Source organism: Bactrocera tryoni, chromosome 2 (assembly GCF_016617805.1).
Source record: "Bactrocera tryoni isolate S06 chromosome 2, CSIRO_BtryS06_freeze2, whole genome shotgun sequence".
In the NCBI taxonomy this organism is placed as follows: Eukaryota; Metazoa; Arthropoda; class Insecta; order Diptera; family Tephritidae; genus Bactrocera; species Bactrocera tryoni.
Window position 1 is genome coordinate 64,928,579 of NC_052500.1, and position 24,907 is coordinate 64,953,485.

The following is a 24,907-nucleotide window of genomic DNA, read 5'->3' on the forward strand; positions in this document are numbered from 1 at the left end:
ATATCTTTTCAAATAAAAAGGTTTTCTGTACAAGGACTTGATTGAGATCTTGCAGTTTGTATGGCAGCTATATGCTATAGTGACCCGATCTGAATAATTTCTTGGGAGATTGTATCGTTGCTTTGAACAATACGTCATGCCGAATTTTATACAGATACCTTGTCAAATCAAAAAGTTTCCTATACAAATGCTTAATTCCGATAGTTCAGTTTATATGGGACCTATACGCTATAGTAGCTCGATCTCAACCATTTTTTCGGAGATTGTATCGTTGCTTTGGGCAATACGTCATGCTAAATTTTATGCAGATACCTTGTCAACTACAAAAGTTTCCCATACAAAGACTTCATTCCGATCAATCAGTTTGTATGGCAGCTATATGCTATAGTGGTTAGATATCGCTGGTTCCGACATGTGAGCATATTTTTGAGGAAAAAAAGACGTGTGCAAAATTTCAGATCGATATCTCGGAAACGAGAGACTAGTTCGCATATATACAGGAACGACTTGTGGCACAGTCAGACTTGGCTAAATCCAATCAGCTCGTCACGCGGTTCCCTTATTTAATTTTTGTATATGATCTTTATCGTAGCAAACTTAATCTACCCTGTTCAAGGTATACAAATCCATTCTATTCCTCACTAGCTGTCATGATGCCAACACACACCCATATACCTATAAACACATATACGAGAAAGCACACACTCAAACTCAGCTTAGTTGATGCCAGCTGCATTATCTGCTTGATTTGTCGATTGCTCTAATTCCTTCTTAAACTCAATCAACAGTCGGAAGGCCAAATCATTTGTGTCAGGGTGATGGATGTGTGAGCGATTTTCTCATTCACCCTCGCTTGTATTATTTGCTTTGTGCGCGCCTCCTTAAAGCATTTAAAGGCGCATTGCGTGTGTGTTTTATAAATTTAAAATTGTCATTTTATTGCAATTTAATTGCATTAAAAAACCATAAAAATTTAACTTTTCAAATATCGATCTTTAATTTCGTTTGATATTTCAAATTTATTTCGGGTTATCCGTGGCGCAGTTGTGTTTGGTTAATTTTTATCACCACTTGATTTACTCAATAAAGTTTAATTTGCCACTGTGGTGCATTTAATTGAAAGCAAAATGCAATGTGGTTAACGTAGTTGCCTGGAGTGTTTGCGTGTGAGTGAGTAGTTGTTTTATGAAAATTTGTTAAGGTCAAGGTTTATGGACCCAAGAAAACTTTAGCTTTTGAAGGGTTAATTTTATGACTTGTGTGGTATTGTTCATAGCTTTTATGGTTTAGTAGTTGAAAGTACTGTGATTACATGAGGCTAGTTAAAGAAAAGCAATTGGATTCTTTGGCAACTATATTGATATGAGTCCCTTAAAATTTCGTAAAAAAAATCCCTTCTATATTCTATAGTTAAATTTGTATCCTCTCGAAACATTTTTGTTCATCTAATGGTTCTTGGTAACACTAAGAAGTAATCGAATGGCTTGAAAGTTGTATATATACATATATATATTAATGATAAGCATTGAGTTGAGTTTCGTTCATTCGTCTATCCCTGTTGGCTATATCTTCAGTAAAATTGAAGGTAAATTAATGAAATTATATACACAACATTTCTGATACTGTAAGAAGACCACCTTTACGGATATTACTGTTGTATACAATTGGACCAATAATATGCCCTCAGAGTTCCGTCATCGAAAACCTCTAACAGCCAGAATTCAGCCGTAAGTTAAGATATAAAACTTTAATTAATTACAGTGAATATAACATAGAGGATGTCACCTGTGGCTAAGATATTACTTACAAAGTAGACAGGTTACAGTTCTGTAATAGACTGAAGTACAAATCACACAAGGACTCTAACAGCCAGCAAAGTGAGCAAACTTGCCAACAATAAGTATTATTATAATTGTATGCAAAAGTGTTTGTGCAAGAACTGTATCCACACCACTTTGACAACCGATATCGCTTCACGCTATGGACCCTTGAAAAGTTCCAAAAAGATCCGACGCTTTCAAGCCAGATGTTGTTCAGCGATGAGGCCTTTTTCTGACTCAATGGGTATGAAAACAAACAAAATTGCTGCATTTAATACCACGCGAAACCTGAAGAAAATATTTTTGTGTGGTTTCGGGGCGGTGGAAGGATCGGTCAATATTTCTTCAAAAATGATAGCGGTGAGAACTTATCCGTCAATGGCGACCATTATCACGTCACAATAACCGACTATTTGATGCTTGATTTAAACTCGTGCTCTCGGCGACATTGGGATTCAACAAGCAGTCGCCATTTTCCACACATCACATCAATCAATAGATTTATTATTAGGAGAACACTTCGCTGAGCAGATAACTCTACGTTTTGGGCTGGTCGATTGGTCACCAAAATCGTGTGATGTCACACCGATAAAGTGTGTCTAAAGTCTATGCGGACATTCACAAGTCGATTCAGGTCTTGGTCTTGGAGCAAATATCACACATATCATTCGCTAGTTACCAGTCTAAATGTTCGAACGAGTCATCGAAAATTGGACTCGATGGAGTCAACCATCTGAGACGTACCCGCGCCCAATACTTGAAAGAAATTAATCTTCAAATAATAAATTTCAAAGAATGTTCTGTCTAATGATAATAAACATCCAACATTTAATTTGAAGTTCATGTGCTTTATCTTTAAAAAAAAGTAGGGAATCTCAAAAAGGATCAACCTTTATAAAAATAATAACAAGGGCGACAAGGGTGAAGGGAAGTGACAACAATTACTTTTAGTTGAAATCCAGTATCTAAAAAAATACCCAGCCAAGTTTTTTCATTTTCCTGACAATTTCATTTCCAGAATATTACAGTCTGTAAATGGGCGTATGTGAGCTGCAACCACGCCTACTGACCATATTTGACATTTTTTAATTTCATCTGATTTTTTTTCATTTTACATTATACTTGAAGATAATAAAGATATTCATAATCATTCTAGCCTCAGATATCGAATATGTGAAACTCAGGGCAGTTTTGGTAGTTTTTTGACCTGAAATATCGACCAACCTTTTGGGTGTATTCGCATGTGTTCTCTATGTAAGGTTGTTTTCCCCAGTTTTCCAAGAGCATGTCTCCAACAAAATAAAGTAGATGTAGACTCAGAGTAAAAACGTAAAGTACAAATTTGACCACATTTAAAGGCCTGAGTTCATTTCGGAAGGGGTAGATTGAGCAGATATTTCAACATTTATAGTTCGGTTACGTTAGGTTATGTTAAAAGGTCAATTCTGTGGCGAGCGACAATAAGAATCTGAATGAATACTGAGAATTCCCTGGTACTTAAACACAGAACAGCTGAGAGCAACTAGTTCAGTATATCTCTTGCTTTTTACTCTAGTTCTAGCTCACACGAAGTAGCTTGTTGCTATCAGCAGTAAGGACAGACACTCCCGAACTTTGAGCGCATAGTGAGTGACTGTTCAATAATCTAACAGACACTGCTTTTCGGAGCAATATATTAACAGGTACCTTAATGACAGTGAGCTCTGTTTGAAACTATGATTGACGAAGGGCTACGTACAGAAAACTCCTACTCCAACCTTCCTCCTACGTTTTAGCCCATCCTTGAAAAACCTCACTACATTTGTTCTCCAGCGACTTCGCCTCACTAACATATCTGTCGTCGGTATGTGAGCAAAGAAAAAGCAGAGACGCAATGATTTCAAGACCTTCGCGACAAAACACCTTCCGACTACATAGTTATAAAGCAAGATTTTTACAATAAAGCCATAAAACTTTGACTACATAAAATGGTAATTGACCAAACTGAGCCATGGTGGTAGAATATTGTGAACAAGGGATCACGGGATCGCCGATAGCTGATTAATTTTGTTTGGTGTTTCTGAAGCTACTTATTTCCCTGCACTTCGATTGGTTATAGCTGTACTAAGGCTTCCCATAATCGACGTTAACTTCTTAACTGCGCGACATTGTAAGCTTTATGGTTTCTCTTTATTATTACAAAAATCAACAGGTGAAAAGGGTATACCTCTACTTGTATCAGTGTGCAAGGAAGATCAAAGTAAGTTGTCTGAGATGTCGTTCAACTTGACGGCCTTTAATAAGAAACCTCGGAACTTTTTTTTCAATTAAAGGAATCATTGAAAATGTATAATATCTTATACATGTATATTTATTAAATTTTTTTAAACATTCTGAAAGTTGAACTAGGTGTTCCACAAGTTCACAACGTCAGCACTTTTCAAATGGTAAAAATTGTTGTTCGTTTAAAAAATCAAAAGATTTTATCACTTCTACGAAAGGCTTCGTAGAAAATATTCAAACAATTAAAATAATGTTATAATTATATTATATGTAAATCTGAAACAGATTTTAATGATAGTATTCTTTGGAGTATTATACTTACAGCTTTATTAACCTTATGAAAGTTTTTTTAAGGTTTGTCGAGTTGTTTCACTTATAGGTTTATTTTGAAGGTGTTAAGAAGTTCAAATCATCGATTTGAAGGAAGACTGAAGAAAAGTCAATAAGTTAACTCAACGTTTGTATTAATGAACATAAATATAAAGTTATTATTGCCGGAAGTATGTTACATAATGCTTAACCAGGTGTTTCACAAGTTCAAAAATTTATTTCAATGGTGTTTCACAAGTTCATAACCTTTGATTTTAAGAAATTTTTCGAAGAAAAAGTTGAAATTTTTAAAACAAAAAGTTTTATTAACCCTACAAATAAACATTTATTCGAACATCGAAAACAATTTTGTGAAGTACATAAATTTAAAATAATGTGATTGCAAGCAAGTACCATTATTATCGATTGCCTTTTGACGAACTCGACTTTTTCCCCCATGGTTTAAGAGCACATAATTATATTGGAGCAAATTTGAGCAATCAAATCGATAAATAAATAAGCAGATGAACAAACGACAGCAAACGTCAATTACAGCGTAGAAAAAATAGCAAAAACAACAATAATGTAGGGATGTACGTATGTATGTGGTGTTATGTTGGTGGTGGGGGACGGGCACGAAATTGCTATTTGTAGACGATTTTCTGCCAAACACACGCACATAAGTTGGTGTGTTTACACATCCTTGCCGCATGGGAAACGGATACACAGTAGAAGTTCACATAATTAAATTGACATTAGATGCCGTTAACTTATCTAATGTCGTTAACGCGAAACGTATGTGCAGATTGTACACAAGGGTCACAACGAAAGAAGGTGGCCAGAGACAGAGAGATCGAGAGAGAGAGTGCATATATTTATGTATGTTTGCTTGAAGCGCTTCGAGTAGCGTAAACAAAAAACAGAATTTAGATAAACTTTTGCCCCCAATTGCCTTATAAAGCACACACACACACACTTACACTTATAAATATGAAGTACACTGCGGCGCATACGAAGGCGTACGTGTATACATTTAACTATTTGAAGCACCCAAGCAGTTGAATGGGAAATATTTTGCAGCGCTCACTTTCCCTGCAACCGGCGACGGAACGCCAACAGCGTTTATCTAGCGACCAAAAAGTAAATTAAAAACACATTAAACACATGCGTGGAAATTAAATGAAATTTCAAGCAGAAAGTAGACAACAAGGACACTGGTGCAATAACTGTATATATCTACTCACAGTACCCACACACGCTAACACTCTAGCACACCCACTCTCCCACTTAAGTAGTTAGCCAAGTAAAGTGGAAGATGTTGAACAAATTGCTGGATTAAAGAGACAGGCAGAAAAGTGCTGTTGTTGTTGTTGCTGTCGTCGTTGTTGTAGCGCTTGTCTGTTGGCAACACAAGTGAGTAGAGCAGCAACTTACTCGACTTTCAAAGTTTTGTAGGTGTAAGCAAACACGCACACATACGCAAGCAGTAAAGAGTGTGCTGAGCACACACATACACACACATGTATATACTATATCTATATATACTATATGCACATATACAAGTGCGCTTAAGCATAAGCTCGCAAGCATGCATACATTTACTTAAGTGTGTGAGTGGATGTATGTGTGTGTGTGTGGTTAAGTGTCTCTGGTGTTAACAAGGCTGTAAAAGCATTTAAACAAATTCAATACAGCTGTGGGTGTTATATAACGGGTTGATAGGTTGCTTTCAATTTTTAATTATTTCTAAGAGTTCTGCAAGTGGCCGCAGAAAAGTATTCAAAGTTTACAGTGCTCAAACTTATATAATAAGTGGAGGTATGAGACTATTGAGATTACGTTTAGTTCTGTCCCCCTACCGAGTATGATGACTGAATATGACTGGAAAGATGGTCGGTGCTTGGTTCGGATGAAGTGTTCGCGAATTTTTTTCAGAAATTTGTATGGTATTGTAAAATATTGTAGTCTACTTTTAGGGTTCACAGAGATCTAGAGTTAGTATAGATCTAAAAATCACAGCAGCTTGGTTTCGAATGAAGTACTTCGAACCTGAGACGGGTTTTCTCTGAAGATCTTATGATGCTAAGAAATGTTAATTTTAGGGTTCGCAATTTTAGTAGAGATGTAGAGTTAGTTTAGATCTGAACATCACTGCAACTTGGTTTCGAAGGAAGTATTTTGGACCAAAATCCTATTATGCTACAAAATATTGTAGTATACTTCTAGGGTTCACAACTTTTGGTCTGAAATCTAGAGTTAGTACAGATCTGAAAATTACTGCAGCTTAGTGTCGATTGGAGTATATTGTGCCGCAGACGGATTTTCTCTCAAAATCATTTGATCCTACTACAACTTGAGTAGAGATTATGTGTCTGTATATAATAAAAGATCATGGATGCTCGGTCTCGGATACAGCGTTTTCAACATGAAGCGGATATTTCTAAAATATTTCTAAGATGCTCTGATATACAGTTGCATACTTTTAGGATTCACAACCTAAATATAAGTATATCTTAAGGCGATTCTGGATTACAGTGCAATATTTGGAGACATATTTCAAAGAAAACGAGAATGAAATGAAAAACTCGACCATAAGATATTCAATATAACTTTGAGTAATATTTTATAATTTCTTGAAGATCAAATTTCTGCTTCATTTCAGCGAGTGTCTTCCTTGTAGCCATCAAGCCAAAAGATTTCTAAGTTGTCTAAAAAAAAGTATGTATTGTTAGAAAGTTTTCCAAGGTGGAAAATATTTTTTTCTTCTTTCTGAGGGTGTGGCCTACAAAAAAAATGCCAATATTTCATTAACTAACTGTAAAAGCAAGAAGTTCAGATGTAGGAAGTTACTTCTGAGACAGCTTCAGTAACTAGTAGTATAATAGATATCATAGAAATTACTTTTTAACTGCGGATCACTCTAAAAACACTTCAGATACCAACAATCTACTCTGAAAGAAATTAATTGTACTGCTCGACTAAAAGCGATTCTTTGAACTATTGTCGACAAGTTAATAGTTGAGGTCTAATATATTATCTTAAACGTAGATATAATGCTAAGGTGAAATTTTTGGTAAATTCTTCCAACGATCGTTATTTAGACCTAAATGGCTGCTGTAGAGCATTTCATGGCGAGCTGGCGATTCTACTTGTTAAGTTACAGATAAAACCTCGACGAAAGACCGTAAAAAGAGCGATAAGCCTATAAGTATTAAGATATATTTTTAGATAGCATAAGATAGGTTAAAAAAATAGTTTTGTCGTACGATTAGACCTAAGTAAAGCTCATTTTGTCAAAGCACAGCTAATAAATATCAGGATTATCGTCTAAAAAATCTTTTCTTTTTAAACCCGAGTGAGTGAGAGTGTGCATAGGTTACACAAAGGCAAGCTAACCAAAGTTAAGTTTTTCTCAACCCGATTTAGGTACTGAATCATGGATTTTACAATAGAATTATACATGATATGATATTCACAAGTTTTTTCATAGCAGGTAAGTCTAAGTAGAGCAGGCTCTCAAGTTGAAAGATCCTTGCATTAGTAAGAAACTTTACCGCAGCCGTCATACAAGGCTTGATATCAGACAGATTGCCGTTTTATAAGATATCTTCAATGATATACTGAATATAACTAAATTAAAAATGATTACTTGGCTAATCAAAGTACCACCAGGCGTATACAATTTTCCATACCAATGGGACGTTTCCCAAGTATTTTCCAAGCAGAAGTTTTTCCTATAATAATAAATCTCCTACGCTACTTTCGTAATGAAGGTTTGACAATTTAAGCGATAGTTAAGCGGCGCATAAAGCGATTTCAGCTTACGAGATTACGTTGTTTTGTGTGCAGGAGGGTATAGAGCGGCTGAATAGCACATTATCTGGGTGACAAGCGTAGCGGTAAAAGATCCAATTTTAACTTATTTTTTTATATTTATAATTATAAATAAATAAGCAAATATGTACCATTTTGTTTGATCACTTTTTGCAATTTTTCCGCTAGAAAATTCCATCAGTGTAAACTAAAATTTTGAAATTTCCATATACAGCATCTTCAAAACAGATTCAGCATAGCCACAAATTTCGTTGGTGGCTTGCGCGGCATTCTTTCCATTTAAATGAAGCTTAAAATCTCACTTTTCCAACACTATGTGGTGCGACCGAATGTGATTGGTAGCACTGGTAGATATACGACTGCAACAAAAGCTTGTAGAAGTTTAATCCGTAATACCTGGAGTGAAATATATTAAATGCGTCTGGGAGCGACACTTTCCACGCGAGTGAAAAAATACTAAAGTTATTCTTTTTCTAAAATCTCCTGATAAGATCAAGAGTGATCCTCGTTTTTATCGAGGCATCAGTCCCTTTCAGTACCTGGAAAAGTGGTGGGAAGGGTTACTGTGGAACGGCATCAGGAGCTAGCATAGGGTATGTGGTCGGATAGGCAGTTTGGGCTCAAGAAAGAATAGAGGTTGAATGGCTTTATGTTCTGAATGTTGTTAGAGAATGTCAACAAATATGTCCTTGGCCTTCAAAGGGGCGTTTGACTATCTAAGCTGTGATCGAGTGGTGCAACGACTGGAAAAGCTTGATTGTCCGGAAATAACTCATTGGGCAGCTACTTTTCAGACAGAAAGGACCCTCTAGTCAGCTTAAATGGTTCGTGGCTCTCTGCTTACGGCTTAGAGGTGGGGGTGGATATATTGAATGAAAAAACGGTGACAATGCTGCTTAAGGGCATAATGCATTTTTGCAAAAAGGGTTACTGTGTCCTTTCCACACTGCCAATTTCTTGGCGCTGATCACCGCATTGATTTGATAAGCTGTTTTCTTGATCGCCGTGGGGTAAGGCTGTCGTCAGCAACTACCCATGTTAGAAATGGCGGACATTGTCTTTGAAGCCAAAGCCAAAATATTGATTTCTATATCCATCAATAATGATCGAAAGGCCTAGAGATCGAGGAGGTTAGGTTAGGTTAATTTTATAGGCTTATGAGCCACGCATTGTCCAGGTTTGGTCCTTAACGTAGTCAGGTGAAGTTCAAGATAAGTAGTCATCCTACTGAATTTTCACATGACTTTGCAGTTTGGCAGGTTGATTGATCATTTCATCGAATTTTAGTCTTCTTTACCATAATCTTTTTTAGATCGTTGTGAAGACCAATGTCATGTTACCGCGTGACTTTCGGTATCAACACATCAAAATAAGCTTACTTTATTTCAAGCTTCCTCAAAATCTATCTAATTTTCTGTATCACAAAATCAACTATTTAGTTATGAACTACTTCCTAGTTACCAGTAGCGGACGCAAACTTCAGCCATCTGCAAAGTTCGCGCGAGTACGATTTGCGCCAATAAAAGTTTTAATGCGGTAATAGTAAATCCATTTTGCCTACTTTACCGCCAACAACTGATAAATTACTATTACTTCAACTACTCGAGCTTGCTCTTCATCAACTTTTACTTACACGCTTACTATGTAGATAGATATATACATATGTACATATATACTCAAGTATATATTCTCAGCTGATCTACAAGGCGCAGCATTCGGAACTGGGCATTAGTTATCACGCTGTGCTTACTGTTTTTGCAAGGCAAACTTAATAATAATGAGCAAATCAAAGTTTTATTGCGCCCCTTTCACTTTTCTCCGCACACACAAACACAACACACCCACATACATCCTAGTTTATAGAATATATAACGGAAAACTCGGGAAATCCTTCGTATGTTTTCTACAACTAATTGTTGTTGTAGCATAAGTGGCATGTTTTTGTTGTTTTACTTACTTTGACTCACACAAAAATCGATAGACTCGCGTTTTTTCGTCTCGTCGACTGCCGAGGCGCGGCGGCGCTTAAGTGACTGCTCAGTTCGCGTACAGAATTTTAGCCATTTATTTGCGCGTTGCGCGGCCATTGCCATTAGCTGTCACGTCAGCCAAGTAGCTTAGCCAACTTTGTATCCACACTTTGGCCGCTTTTGTTGTTGCTTTTCGTTTTTATTGTTGTGGATTCTCTATTATTTGCTTATTTTGTTGTCGGTAGCATATTTTCGTCCTTTTTTTTGCTTTTCTTGGCTTATGCTTCGCTTATTGTTGTTGTTGTTTATGAAATTGATTTTCTTGTACAAATTTTTATTTTACCGCTGCGTAAGCGCATCTCCATTGGGGCAAAGTTTTTCGCACGCATTTTTTCACTTTGCGCCACTTTTTGTGGTATTTAAGCTTTTTTCTGAATTTATTTTTGTGTTTTCAGTTTTTGCTGCTGCAAGTTGCTTGCGCGACAGTCTTGCTTGTTCTCCTTCTGTTTCTAGCCAGTCTGCTGGCCACAAGTGTGGTGGCGTTATTTTCATAAGCGGTTTATGTTTAATTTGCTGCCGCTTATTTTATCAACTTATTATTATATGCGTGTTGTTGTTGTTAATATTGTTGTTTTTTCTACACTTTCGCCCGCAACAGCACGTTATGTTAATTTTTATTTCTCTCACTAACCACTAATTGTTGTTGTGTGCGTTTAGTGAATTTGTCCGTTTTATTTCGCAAAGTTTGTCTGCTCCGTTATTTTGAGCGCCGTTACTCAATGCTTTCATGTTTTTGTTGCGCCACACTAATTTCCATAATTTCAGAATTTCTTAGCTTTTCCTTAAATTTGCTTATCACAACTTTTTTTCCTTACAACGGTACTCGGTTTTGTTTTTTATTCCGCTCTAGTTTAAATATTTGAAATAAAAGTTCGCGTTTTTAGCATTTTTGACGCGTAATTAATTGTATCTCCATGCTCCGCGATATTTTTCTTGTTACTAGGCGTTCAGTAAAAAATTTCACTGACTTTAATTTCGCTTTTTTTGCCGAAAAGCTTACAGTGTAAATTGTTCTACTAATTAATCTGTACTCGTTGTAAGCTGCAATTAAAAACAAGAGAGAATGCCAATTAAGCTTAGAAATATTTATGTATGGAATAAAAATTAAGTATAGCCGAAATTCAACAGTGGGACTTGGTGTCAAAATTTGTATAAAGCAGCTGAATATTTGGTTCTGTGTTTACTAAAGCCATTAAATCAGGGATTAATGATTTGAAGTTTAAAAAACCTCGCAGAAGACTACAAAAACCATTCACCGAAACATAGGTTACCATTCGCGCCTGAGATTCCTCTCAATTTCCAACGAGGATGGGAGAGCCAAGTGTAGAAGTTCCCTGAGCGCCATTCACTTGGAAGTAGCCATAAACTCAAGCAGCTCCCGACTACCGGTCTTAGACCAAGTATCCTCTGGGTATCCAAAAAAGCATCCGTTTGAGTGAGGAAACGAATCATTCCTCCACAACCCGGTGGGTTTGAGATAAGCCACGGATAAAAAACACACCCAATGAAAAGATGAAAACAGCCTCGGACCACTACAAAACGTGTTTAGTCTATAGCCATGTAAGCGGTGTCCACACCAGCTGTCACTTAATTTACACTCAGTGACTTGCCATTTTGTAAAGAACAGTAAGTCTGGAACAACGTTTGTAGGCCATGCAAATTGTTTACCAAAATAATGGTTCGATTCCCGCGACCCACACAGGAAATTTTTTGTTCAGCGCAGGAGCTCACTCTTGATTGAATGGGTACGTTAAAACAAAAATTTGACGCATTTGAAGTTGTGATAATCTCACCATTGTTGAGTTGCAGTTACATACATCCTCAAAAAGTCGCCGTTTGGTGTACTCTATGGGCAGAGAGAATTACTGGTTCATATATTTTCAATAACGAAGCAGCTCATAAAGTTACAGTCAAGCGGGAATGCTTATAGCCAAGATGAATGACTTTTTCATGCCTGAACTGGAGGATATTGATGTGTTAAACCTTAGGTTCCAGCAAGAACCCGCTAATTGTCATGGAGCCAACCAAACAATCAATTTTGTGAAGAAAACATTTATTCAGCGCTTTACCTCGGGATGTAGGGCCGACCGCTGCACCGCTGCACTATATTTCGTGAAAAGTAAGCAGATTGACGTCTTGAAACAAAATATTTATGCATTATTGCCGACATAAGGCCCTAAAGGAAAATGTGGTAAAAAATTGGGAAGCTCGGCTGGAATTTATTCGAGGTAGTGAAAATGATTCATTACGGCAACTTTTAAGTAAAGTACTAATAAGATTGTTACTAATATATTTTCGAATATTCTTTTTGGAGAGTAAGGAATCTTAAACAATTTGTGATAGATTACATTAGCTTTTTGGTATATTGCTTACTTATATTTCATTCTGCCACAGGGACTTTTTAAAAGTATTTTTACTCAATAGGCTGTGCTTCCATATTTCAATTTCCAAGTTATGCCACACATTTTTCAATCACGTTTATATCTGGTGATTGGGCAGGCGTTATGATCACCCTTAGGCAATGATTTAGCAGCCATGATTCGATGTTTAGGATCATTATATTGGTAGACATGATAACTGTCCTTTATAATAAGTTTTTCGGCATTTTATATAAGATTACTTTTCAATATATTTAAACATTGGTATTTGTCCATAACCCCTCCGACAAAGTGCAATATACCAATATCAGCAGCTGAACAAGCACCCGAGACTATCATATGGCCCCCACCGTGCTTAACTCTCAATATCTAGGATCTATCTCTGATTGGGTTTTCTGTACACATTCACTCTGGCATCTAAAATTATTGTATTTGCTTACATCTGTGAATGTCACGTCTTTCCAGAATGAAAAATCTCTCCCAATGTAAGTGTAGACAAACTGCAATCGCAGATTTCAATTCTTCTTGGGTTTCTTTCGTACAATTCTACCATTTTGCCCTCCCTTCGGTTGACTATTCAAATGATCTCGACGTTATAATTTATTTTAAAATATTTCTCTATCTTGATACGAAGTTTTGGTACACTCGGCTGAGGTTCGATCTCGCTTAGTTTGACAATCCACGTCTCTTAACGTTTGCTTGTTTGGGCACTCGATTTTCATTTTTAAGCCGGTAAGAGATGTTTTCAACTGTTGTTCGAGCTTTTTTAAACAATTTTAGTAATCTGGAATTTCTCATTTCAAAAGATATATTCACGAAATTTTGTGCAGGTTATTTTATAAGGCAACAATGTAATCTCCGAAGAAATTGTTCAGATCGGATTACTATAACATATAGCTGCCATACAAATTGAACGATCGGAAAAAAGTTCTTGTATGGAAAACTTTTGCATTTGACAAGATATAGTATTCATGAAATGAAATTGACATGAATTACTGCTTAAGGTAACAATATAATCTCCAAAAAAATTGTTCAGAACGGATTACTATAGCATATAGCTTCCATACAAACTGAACACATAGTTACTAACAGAAATGCACATGTGAAGGGTATTTAGCTTCGGTGCAACCGAAGTTAACGTTTTTTCTTGTTATGAAAGAATTTATTTAATAAAAATATGTTTTCTTGTATTTGCAATTTGCCATTTGCAAGGCGACTCCCTATCGTGTGATTTCTTCAATCTACTGCTGGAGAAAATAATTCAAGCTGCAGAGCTGAATAGAGAAGGTACAATCTTCTATTAGAGTAAACAGCTGTCATTGTCCATTGCATTCATTGAAAATATAAATATCTAAAGAAAAGAGACTATTAAAACAAGATTATTAAAACAAGTAAAAAACCGCATTGAAATTTAGAACTCTCAGGATGCCGGTAACAAAAGTCAAAACAAACCCTTAACACAAACATTGTGTATAATGAGCGACAGCAACAGGAGGGAAGGTCAAAAGTCGAGAGAAGCGGAAACAAAGTAAATACGCGAACGTTGACAGAAAAAACAGTGAGAACATAAAAGCGGTGTGAATGAAGAGAGCGAAAAAAAGTCTCATATATATATGTATATAAATTACAGCATTTATTCCGAAGAGAACCTGCAACGAAATTTGCACAATATTTAGGGCACATATAGAGTAGAAGAGTTAAAAATCCAATAGGAGTTAGATTTTATAATAAGTATCAAGGTTAAATATTAAAAACGGTATATTTACATACAGAAGTGTCATCTATATAGTAAAGAATTTTTTTAGGCAATAAAAGAAAGAAATTTAAATAAAAATTGGCAAAAGTAAAAATATAAAATATAAAAATGCCTCAAATGTCTTGGCAAGGCAGGTACATATGGCAAAGGCACCAAGTAACTGTAATACAATAACAAATGTCTTTTCCTATAATAATATTGGCAATGCTTACTTAGACTTGCAACGTAAGTGGCAAATGCCGCCAAGAAAATAAAACAGAAACAGAAAGCGAAAATAAAGTGCTGCATTTGGCATTTGGCTGTTGGCGGAAATAATGAGGCTGCTAACGAAAGTGGCAGACGGCTGCTTAAGAAGGATAGGAGAAGAGCGTGAGTGTAAGCACTCGCGTATAAGGAGGTGATGCAGGTGTGCTCACAAACATATACATATATTAGCTTTGAGTACCAGTTGGAGTTGTAATTGAATCGCATGTGAAGTGGGAGGAGTTTATATGCAACTATGTTATATTAGGGGGTGAAATGTGGGGGATCAATATTTTATATATTTCATGTAGTCAGCAATTCGCTTGCCAATAAATCTCTCTCCAAATAAGAAACATAGAACAAGAGGTGTTGCTACATAGTCGCATCTATGTATATATATGAGTATGTGAAAATCGAAAATAACATATTTTTTAAAATATGGCAAGTACTCAGGGGTTTCAAAAATCTTTTTCTTTATAACCAAACTAGTTTTACAACATCCTGAAGCACTTCGCAAGAATTTTGTAACACCCAAAAGGAAGCGTCAGGGCCTACCTTTAGACCTATCCTACCTTTAGACCTATCTATCGTTGCAAAGGTCAGCCGAAACCGAAAAAAACTGTGCCAAAACAGGTCAAACCTCAAGGTTATGTTGACAGTTTTCATCGATTATCGACGTGTCGTGCACTCCAAAATCGTTCCGACAGGCTAAAAAGGAATATTATTTGAGCGTTGTTTGTGTGAAGCTATCTGTAAAAATTGGCCCGAACTATGGGCCAACAACTGTTGGTTTTTGCGTTTTGAGTCAATTTAGACATTAAACATGTATTACTACGCGCATTGAAGGCTATTCCGGAAATTGACTTTAAGAACTTTTTCGAGTATTTCAAAAAACGTTGGTATAAGTGTACTGAAACCAAGGGGGATTATTTTGAGAGGGATGAAGATTAAATTAAGAATTCTTAAATTATGAACAAAGTCTTAACATTTATCTCATAGTAGTATATAGTTAGTATATACTGTTTTTTCACCGCTTTTGAAGAATTATGCCACTATTTTGATTAAAGTAATACACATACAACTTGGACTTTCCCACCCTTACAATGAAAGTTACTTTTGATGAAAGGTGTGTTACAAGAAAAAACTTGTTTTAACTGTTACTTAATTCGCAAATGTATAGTTACCAAACATAATCGTAACTTATACTATACTTAGACTATCTAATGAATAAGAGGGTAAATGTAAGTATTTTGCCCTGAGAACATTGAAAAATCCTGTAATTCTCTGTTTTTAATAAAACTTTCTTAAAAGTAAAAAGTACTTTACCCAAAATGGATTTTTAGCAAATAGATAACAAAATGTTTAACGAAATGACAAGTTTTTTTTATCTGGAAAGCACTTCCGAAAATTTGCCGTGTGCGTTGGTGAATTATGTTTACCAAAAAAACTTGTAGAGCAACACTTATTTTTGCTTAATTGAATTTAGAATGATTTTAGTTTCTTCTTTTTAATATTTATTCAAAATCTAGCAGGAAATTAAAAAAATGTTAAAATATCATATACAGATGAGCAAGAAATGAGGTGAGTCGGTCAAATCGGATTAAAAAAATAATTCACTTTGATACAGCATTCAAGCGGGCATCTTAATTTTCATAAAATTCTTATAAGATATGGCCAAACCATGGAAATTTTTATCATAAATACAATTAAGTCACAAGAAAGGAATAAACAAATTACATCAATGAAGTTTTAATCCTCCAATAGATCTAAAATTTCGTATTATACGAGTATATGTATACATACGTTATGCAAAGTTCTACCAAAAATACCGTTAAATAAGTAGTGAGGGCGCTCTCAACAAACATCATATAGTTAAGATACATCATTGAAATCTAAACTATAGAATTTAGCGTCTCTATGTTCTTAAAAGCTAAGAGTCTTTTAAAGAATCCCTTCATATATTGATTTTTACTCGTCGTTAACCTAATTCTTTATTTGCCACAAAATTAAAAAAGTCTATAAATAGATATACGAGTATATACTTACATACATATGTATATATATAGGAATGTATATATATGTATATTCCCTAACTCGAATCACCATAATCCACAAAAAAAGCTTCGAGTTGAGCTCTAAGTCTCTCTAACTATTCTAATCTATTGAAGGAAATTTGTATGAAATATAACTTCTATTGCCAATTCAAGTGAACGAGTTATGGAGAAATTCGAGTTATAGAAGATAAACGTACATATATGTTTATACTTTGCTTTACCATTAATAATAATATTGGTATTATTATAATGTATAATATTATTATAATTTTATTATTTACGATATACAAATCGCTGGCGAAATGATTAATGGAATCTTACTTAGAAAAGTAACTAACGTGGTATTTTCGCAACACAAGCACTGAACTATCATTCACGTGCCAGAAGGTATTTAAAACTTACCCCGACATGAGTCACTTTCACTGCTCGCTAGCACCGCTTGCTTCCAATGTAGTTGCCGTCCAAAGTTTTGCACATTTATCAAAGAAGTTTACCAAATTTATTGATTACTTTGAGCAAACGACAAAGTATTATTTGTAAATATATATATGTACATACATATACATATATTTGTTACATTTTGGATTTACATACAAATTTCACAACAAACTTTAGCCCACTATACTTTTACACCTTCGGAAATATTTTTCACACAGACGGTGCTGTCAACAATTAAAGGTAGAACACACTATAGCTTAGAACCACACAAAGCACCACAATTTTCATGCAAATTTCTTGTAACATATCCCAAGAGCAGCCGAAAATTTCCATTAGCGTGGGTAACGTCTAGACGCCACTTTGTACGCGTGGCTAACAAGCACACGCACGTGTGTACCTAGGTTAATGCGGCACGCCACACACACGACCGGTATATAACACGGCTACGCGAACGAGCGAACGCGACTTTTTCTACACGAAAAGAACTAAAAAACGCAAAAATGTACCGCAACCGACGACAAAACGCACTCCGACGGCCACAAACATAAAACGCGTTCAACTTTGTCAAGAGTTTCGCTTCGACTGGCTTTTTTGGCGTGCAATTTCCGTTTCCTTGGAGCAACAACAATGTCTGTGTGAATTCTGTATGGCCTAACTGTAAAAACGATGTGCTCCCATGTTAACGCAATAACGACGAAACGAGCAATCAAGCTGTGTATGTACATATGTATGTATGCTGTAACGGTGAACTTTTGGCAGTGGCGAGCGCCAAAAAATGGCACATTGTACTCCTGCTGGTAAGAATCTCCTTGTTAAACTACTGTTTGCCGATTGGGAAAAAGGGCAGCTGAGCGAATTCAACGAAACGACGACGAAATTGCGAGCGCAAATATTTGTTTTTGCAATTTACTTTTATTCGCCAAACACAAAAGCAGTAAAAGTAAATCGCATAAGCTTTGTGGCAATGTGTGTGTGCGTTGTTTGCTTGTGAGAGAGTGTACTGTGGCAGAGCAGGTGAAAAATTGTACCTGTCGTGTATTTCGGTTCGTGCTTGTTGCTAAAAGCAATAACAGTAAAGCTTTATAACAAGAGCGTAAACGATGATGAAAACGCTACCGATTTGTTGTTGTCGCAAGTATTTTTTGTACACCAACAATATTTAATCCTGTAATGTTTCGAGCATTGCCGACCACGCAAAGGTGTAAGTTGTTGAGCAAATCTAAACTCATTCGGTTCTTGCTCTGAGAGGCTCTCACACACGTACATACATATGTATTTACTATGTTTCCATATAATTCACAAAATTACTCTCGCCGGCTCGCTCAGCAGCAGCAACGCTGTATTGTGGGTGTTTACATTTACTTGGGGCCGGTGTAAACAAGCTGCACATTGCTGTGAGCATTATAAATAGAGAGCAATCAAATGCAATGAGAGCACAAAAGATAAACTTAACGAAACATTCAGTTCCCACATATTGAGATAACATTCGTATAAGAGTATTAACAGTAGTTGCTGTAGTGTTTCTCCTCGTGTTTTCATTTATCATAAAATGTTAGCAACAGCGGTGAAGATTTGGAAATGTTAATTATATTTTTATTAACATGTTTCTTAGCAGTTGTGATGCGGCTGTTATTAACAGCAAACCTGTTAAGAATATAACACCAGTATTTTATGCGCCAAGCGTTGGAGAGTAGTGAATCGAATAAGCTAAGCCGGTTTTTGAGGCAAACGTTGCAATCCTGTAAAAATATGCTCATTGAATCATGCGTAATTGCGTTTCGCTTCTTTCTTTAAAGAGAAATTCCACTTTCTATGAAAATAAACACATCTTGCAAAAATGTCTTCATGTGAGTCCTCCATCCACAATTACATCGAAAATGTTAAAGAGACAGTGCCTCAAAGTCATCGTAATGGAATTAGATAGATATTAGGGAAACTTAATATCTCTTATGGATCGTCTCAACACATTTTGGTTATTAGTTTGGGTATTAATCGTGTAATTGCCACATTATTATCAAAAGATCTGATTCTTTTGCAAAAATGACGTCGAGTAGCTGAGGATCCTAAATTGACTAAACAAATTAGTGAAGGGTGACATGACTGATTGTATAAATATGACATCGAAACTATCAAATACTCAAACGACTAACTCGCCAAAAATTAGCTGAAACCGAAAAAACCAGAACTCGCCGAAAGCACTGAAGAGCATCCAAACCAACGCTTATAATAAGTGGAGTAATATATTGGATTAAGCGTTGTTATGCTTGTCCTGCCTCAGGAACCTACTTTGAAGTCGATAAATAGTTAGATTTAGTATTAAAATATGTGAGAATGTAGTCCTCAATTCGGGTCAAATTTGATCCGGTGGTGGTATTTTAATTTTTGAGATTAATTTGTCATATGAGACTGGCAAACTAGCAAAACTGGTCTAAAATGTGTAAATCAAAACTGGGTAGAGTTTCGGTAACATTATTTAGGAATGTTGGTATATTTCTCTAACATTATGCATTCCAATCTTCGCTGTTATGAATTGTGGTTTATTCAAACAGACAAATTAATAAATCTGAAAATGTTAATGAATAAAATCAGAAGAATGATAAGAAGAGAATCTTAGCAGCTGTTGTCGCTTTGCAGGTTTCTTCTCTGTTTTCAGTATAAAGTTAGCATTCACAATGACGCTCACTGACATGTAAATCTGATTAATGTTAATTTAGAAACCGGCTAATAAACAGGGCATACATATACCAGTTTTGGTCCCTTCTTATACCTGAATGAATTCCGTTACGGAGTCCATATGGAGCAGACATCCTTTAGAATATCTGCGCTTGGTTCGAACTTCTACAGACTTTTTTATCTCACTATCGATACCTCTTACAATGTCTCATACAATGGAACCCCCATATGCCCAAAGCGCTTTGCTAATGCTGTAGAAGTGGACAAAAGAAGCTCCATTGCCTTCCTGATGTCTTGCTCTTAACATTTCTTGCAGTCTTCTCAAAATGTCAGACCCATTTTGCAGGCGTGTGCTGTTACCGTACTATGGCCAGTAAGTATTTTAATCATATTTCCATTATGAAGAGTGTCAGTATAAACTTTGTATATTTGCAATCTACCGTTTTACACATGACTATTGCATACAGGATCGGATCTATCACGTTTTGATTTCTCCTGTCCAGATCGACGCATAGACAATGTATAAGTTTTTCAATGCAGACAATCTCGTTTCCTATCTCATTACCCTCCATGCCTTTGGGACCTGACACCCAATAGAAATGAAGTCGCTTTGTTCTGACTACACTGCTACCTAATAATAGAATAGTTTATTTGAAAAAATCATAAAGACAACTAAACTAACTCCAGTTGGTTATTTTTATAATTATAATACCAGAGCAAAAAGTTAAGTTCTTAATAGATGGAGCCTAGCGTAAGCAATTGGTCCACGTTTCCCTCAGCAACACTTTAAACAACACTCTTTTGTTCTTCTTATAACAAACTAGGTAGGTAAACATCTGTTGCAGAACTTCATAAGGGTACACCAACCTAAGCTCTCGAAGTATTCCAATTTATAACGAAACTAGAAAAAGTTATGTTAGTGTGGGGTTCAAATAAGATAATACTTTAACAATGTTCATATAACCTGATTGGGTTGCAGAGTGCTTTCGACAGTAGTTCAATTTAGTTCAGTCAACAATAGTTAAATTGTGACTGAACTAAGGTTTTAAGTTGACCCGACTAATTCACATTAACTGATAAAAAACTTGACAACAGGAAAGTTGTGGCCATGTCTGCATTAGAGCGATAATGTCTCCCAGAAACTTCCTTCTAAATGGTTAAGTATAATAAAGAAAAGACCACACTTGCAAACAAACTAGAGAGCGTTCAACGGACAGCGCTTATCAATATTTATGGTGCACTAAACGCCATCTTGCTCATAGTGCCCGTAGACATTGTCGGAAGGTGTATACGAAAGTTGTTATCAGACACAGAGTATCTGTGTTATAAAAGCACCCGAATTTGAACACTCGGATATCCTCACATACTTTGATTACATACCGGATCAATTGTTCCTGTTCACTGCTCCTTCTTTGGCCATATAGGGACGTGGGAGTTGTGGGTGGGAAGAAGCAGTTGAAGGAGAGGGGAGTGAGCCTTTTTGCTTTCAGGAGCTCTCTATCATATCCAGCTTCAAACTTCCTGAGCCTGAGCCTTAGCCGAGCCTCGGTTGCAGCCATTAAGGTAACAGTAGATCTACTGCTCCAGAGTTCAGCCACCTTTAGAGAAGTGACCACACTCAGATAACAGGGCGACGATACTAGCCTTGAACTCATTAACAGTGCTTTCAGGGTTGGTTGAGGAGTGCCTAATCTGGCTGTCAATAACATCGAGTGTCTTTGTAATAAAACTGGTATGGGTGCCAGGCCATAGCGAAATCGTAGGAAATTGCAAAGCTGATGAGCTGGTAAGGAAAGGTGTACCGCCATTGGTAGAAGGGAAGCGGGTCGGTGCACCCGTATCCTCTTGTATTCTTCAGCTAGATAGCTGGACTGCGCTATTGCAAAAGTCTTTTGGCCCCAAGATCTATCGAAAATATATGGAAGAAGATGACGTGGAAGCAACTCAACCCTTCCTCCTTGACTGTCCCGCGTTTGTGAGGTCAAGACTTAAACACTTGGGAGCGCATACCTTCAGACATCCCACCGAACTGGTAGGAATGGAAACTAAACGCCTGTTCAAATTTCTATTAACTACTAAGAGTTTAGTAATCTGAAATCATTTCCAAAAGAATTATTTTAAGCTGAGCGTCAATTGTTAGCTCCTGTGTCACCATCTACTCTAGTCTTGTGAGTATCATTTTCTCTACCAATTGAAAATTTTTCTACCGTTTTTTTAGAACTCATTGTTGCTAAAAAGAAGTTAAACAAGACATAAATGTTAACTTCGACCTCATCGAATCTATAATAGTAATATATAATAATACTTCACAGGTACCTTACAAAGTAAGACGTAAAACACTTTGCTAGATATACAGAGGCATTGGGTGATTTGCTAGTGATAATGAAAGTGTCCTTCAATCCGGGTAACGAAAAACTTAGAAGACGGTCATAAAGGTATGTTTGTGATTTTGGGTCGATAGCCACGCTCCCTCGTTTATGAAGATCTATACCATGATTTTGATTGAACAATTTAAATAGCAGCTATGCTGAAATCTTGTGCAATAATAAGGGTCAAATTTCGTTAAGATATTCTGCCAAATATAGACATTTTCTTTGCAAAAACTTAGTTTTGATCGGTCCGCTTGCACTTATGAGCTCCTGCTCCCTCTGTTATGTGGATCTGTACCTTGGTTTTGAGTTCGAGTGGCAGCTAAATGCTATAGAGATCCAATCTAACCAATGTGCTACAATTTCTTGGACAATAATAAGAGTAAAATTTCGAGAAGATATCTGGTCAAATAAAAACATTTCCCATACTAAAACTTAATTTTGATTAATCAGTATGGATGGCAGCTATTTAATATAGTGGTCTGATATCGGCGATTCCGCCATATGAACAACTTCTTGGGAAGAAAAGGACGTCTGCAAATTTTCAGCTTGAAGCCAGGTCATGGTTAGACTCATCTAATGCGTGAGTTTGTGGGTCTCCTCTTGACTTTCGTAAAAAATGCTTGCCGTAATAAACATTAATTTTTGGATACGCTAGAGTACTGTACATAACCTAATATCTAAAATCATGCAACCCAGCTAGAGATTTCACCAAATTCAACTACTGAATTATTCCTTTCGTGCAATGCATATTTTTTATGCGTCCATCAACGAAACGAACTCGCAACCTACTTAAGCGTCTTAAAAAAGGAAATCACTTTAGTTTTATATCTCACTTATTTCACATAAAAATATGCTCGCCATATAAATCTCATTTCCCTTAATCTACTACATGCTTCACTGTCATATCTACGTGGAAAAAAATTTTTGTATGTGAAACTTCTTACTTCACTGGTGAACCCCTGAATACCAGGTGAAGAGAAACATTTCAATTTCCATTTCGTTTCACCTGCACATTAAATATTTAAAATTATTGATTACATTTTGCTACTTTTTTCTCACCTTTGTAACACGGTAGGTGCCTACAAAAAGCGCACACACACCAACACACACGTACACGAAAGAGCGGTAATCGTTAAGTAGCACACCCACACACCGGACGAAAGGAGTAATGCGCAACTTTGTTGCTACAACAGTGAAAAATAAAACGACAAAAAATAACGAAAATAAATAACGGAAATTATACTCAGTAGTAGTAACTTCGTAAGCATATCCTTCGGCAACTTCATTGCCGCTGTTGTCGTTGCTGCTGCTGCTGCTTACTTCATTCACCTTTATTACAGGTTAGGCGCTATTAAGCAGCGACAAAAAGGTATACAAAAGTGCCAAGAGCGCACAAGTGAGAGCGTGGCTTACAAACTGCGCTCACTAAACGGATAATTGTTGCTTCTTACGTAGGAATGCTGCGAATCGGCACACAGAGCGAACCTATATCCTTAAAAAGTCCACATATCCTTATTATACAGTTGCTCTCATATTTTTAGCGCATTTTGTACCAGCTGCAATTGTATTTGTTCACTCTCGACATTTATCTTTGCCGCTCTGCGCTCTCGTTAGACAGTTTTTTCACATTTTCAATGCCGCCTGTTGATAAGCGTTAATGTAATTACGGAGTTAGGTTACGCATGAAGTGGTAGGTTGAAAAGTTTATGAGCTTATTTTCACTACCAAAAGCAAGTCCCTGGCAGCCAGCGTGCCACCACATCTCATGTACGCCGCTACTCTGTTAGCCTGGGCGAATGTGCTGTATGCAGCTGGGTTGCATTGCTGCAGCGAAAGTAGCAAAAAAGGTGCGGGAAACGCACGAACCCAACATATCCAGGCATATGAGACGTTGATGCAAGCAAGGACATTTACAAATGCTGGAATAACGCTGAATGTGTAGATGTGTCGTTTAATGTGTATGCATTCGTGGAAACATAACGGAAAACTTGAAATATGCGGAGAAATATTTCATATATTTTGTGACAGTTTATGAAGTATTTTACATGTGTGGTGTAACGTAGCCAACCACAAATGAGCTGGAACTTTCTCGGCATGAAAAATAAAATTTTTGTTGAAATATTCCACGCAAAGAAATTTAATAGTTAACGCCGTAGGTTATTGCACTTTCAATGCTTTTGTTTTTGAGTGAAAGGAGGGGAAAGAGTAGCAAGATTGTAGAAATGCATATGCTTGAATTCTTCAAGATGGAAAATTTGACGTTTGTTTAAGGTTTATCCTTGTTTATCTACAGGCTGTTGCCGACGACAACGCAAAGTCTATGTTCGACGTCCGCAGAAATCTACTAAAATCATGTGATACCTTTTCCTATAAAGTTTGTGTTCGAAGTCACCAGAAGTCTACTAAAGCCATGTAATTCACCTTTCTACAAAGATATATCTATATCTGCAGATGGTATTAGTACCTTGAGTAATATCGGGAATTCAACAAAAAATATTGTCCAGATACCAAGAAGAAAATATATCTGGGAGGTAGGAAAATAAACAAAAAAATGTTTCCTTTATAAACTTTATTTCAATAACCAATTTTGAAGCGGTAGAGCTGATGCACAGGAAGGTGTATTACTTGTCATCAAAGAAGTCAAACTGCACGGTTAGACGTATGTATTTACTAAAGAGATCTTAACCTCCTGCAGTTAGGACACATTTAAAAGGGAAGTCACTTAAAGTCATATTTCT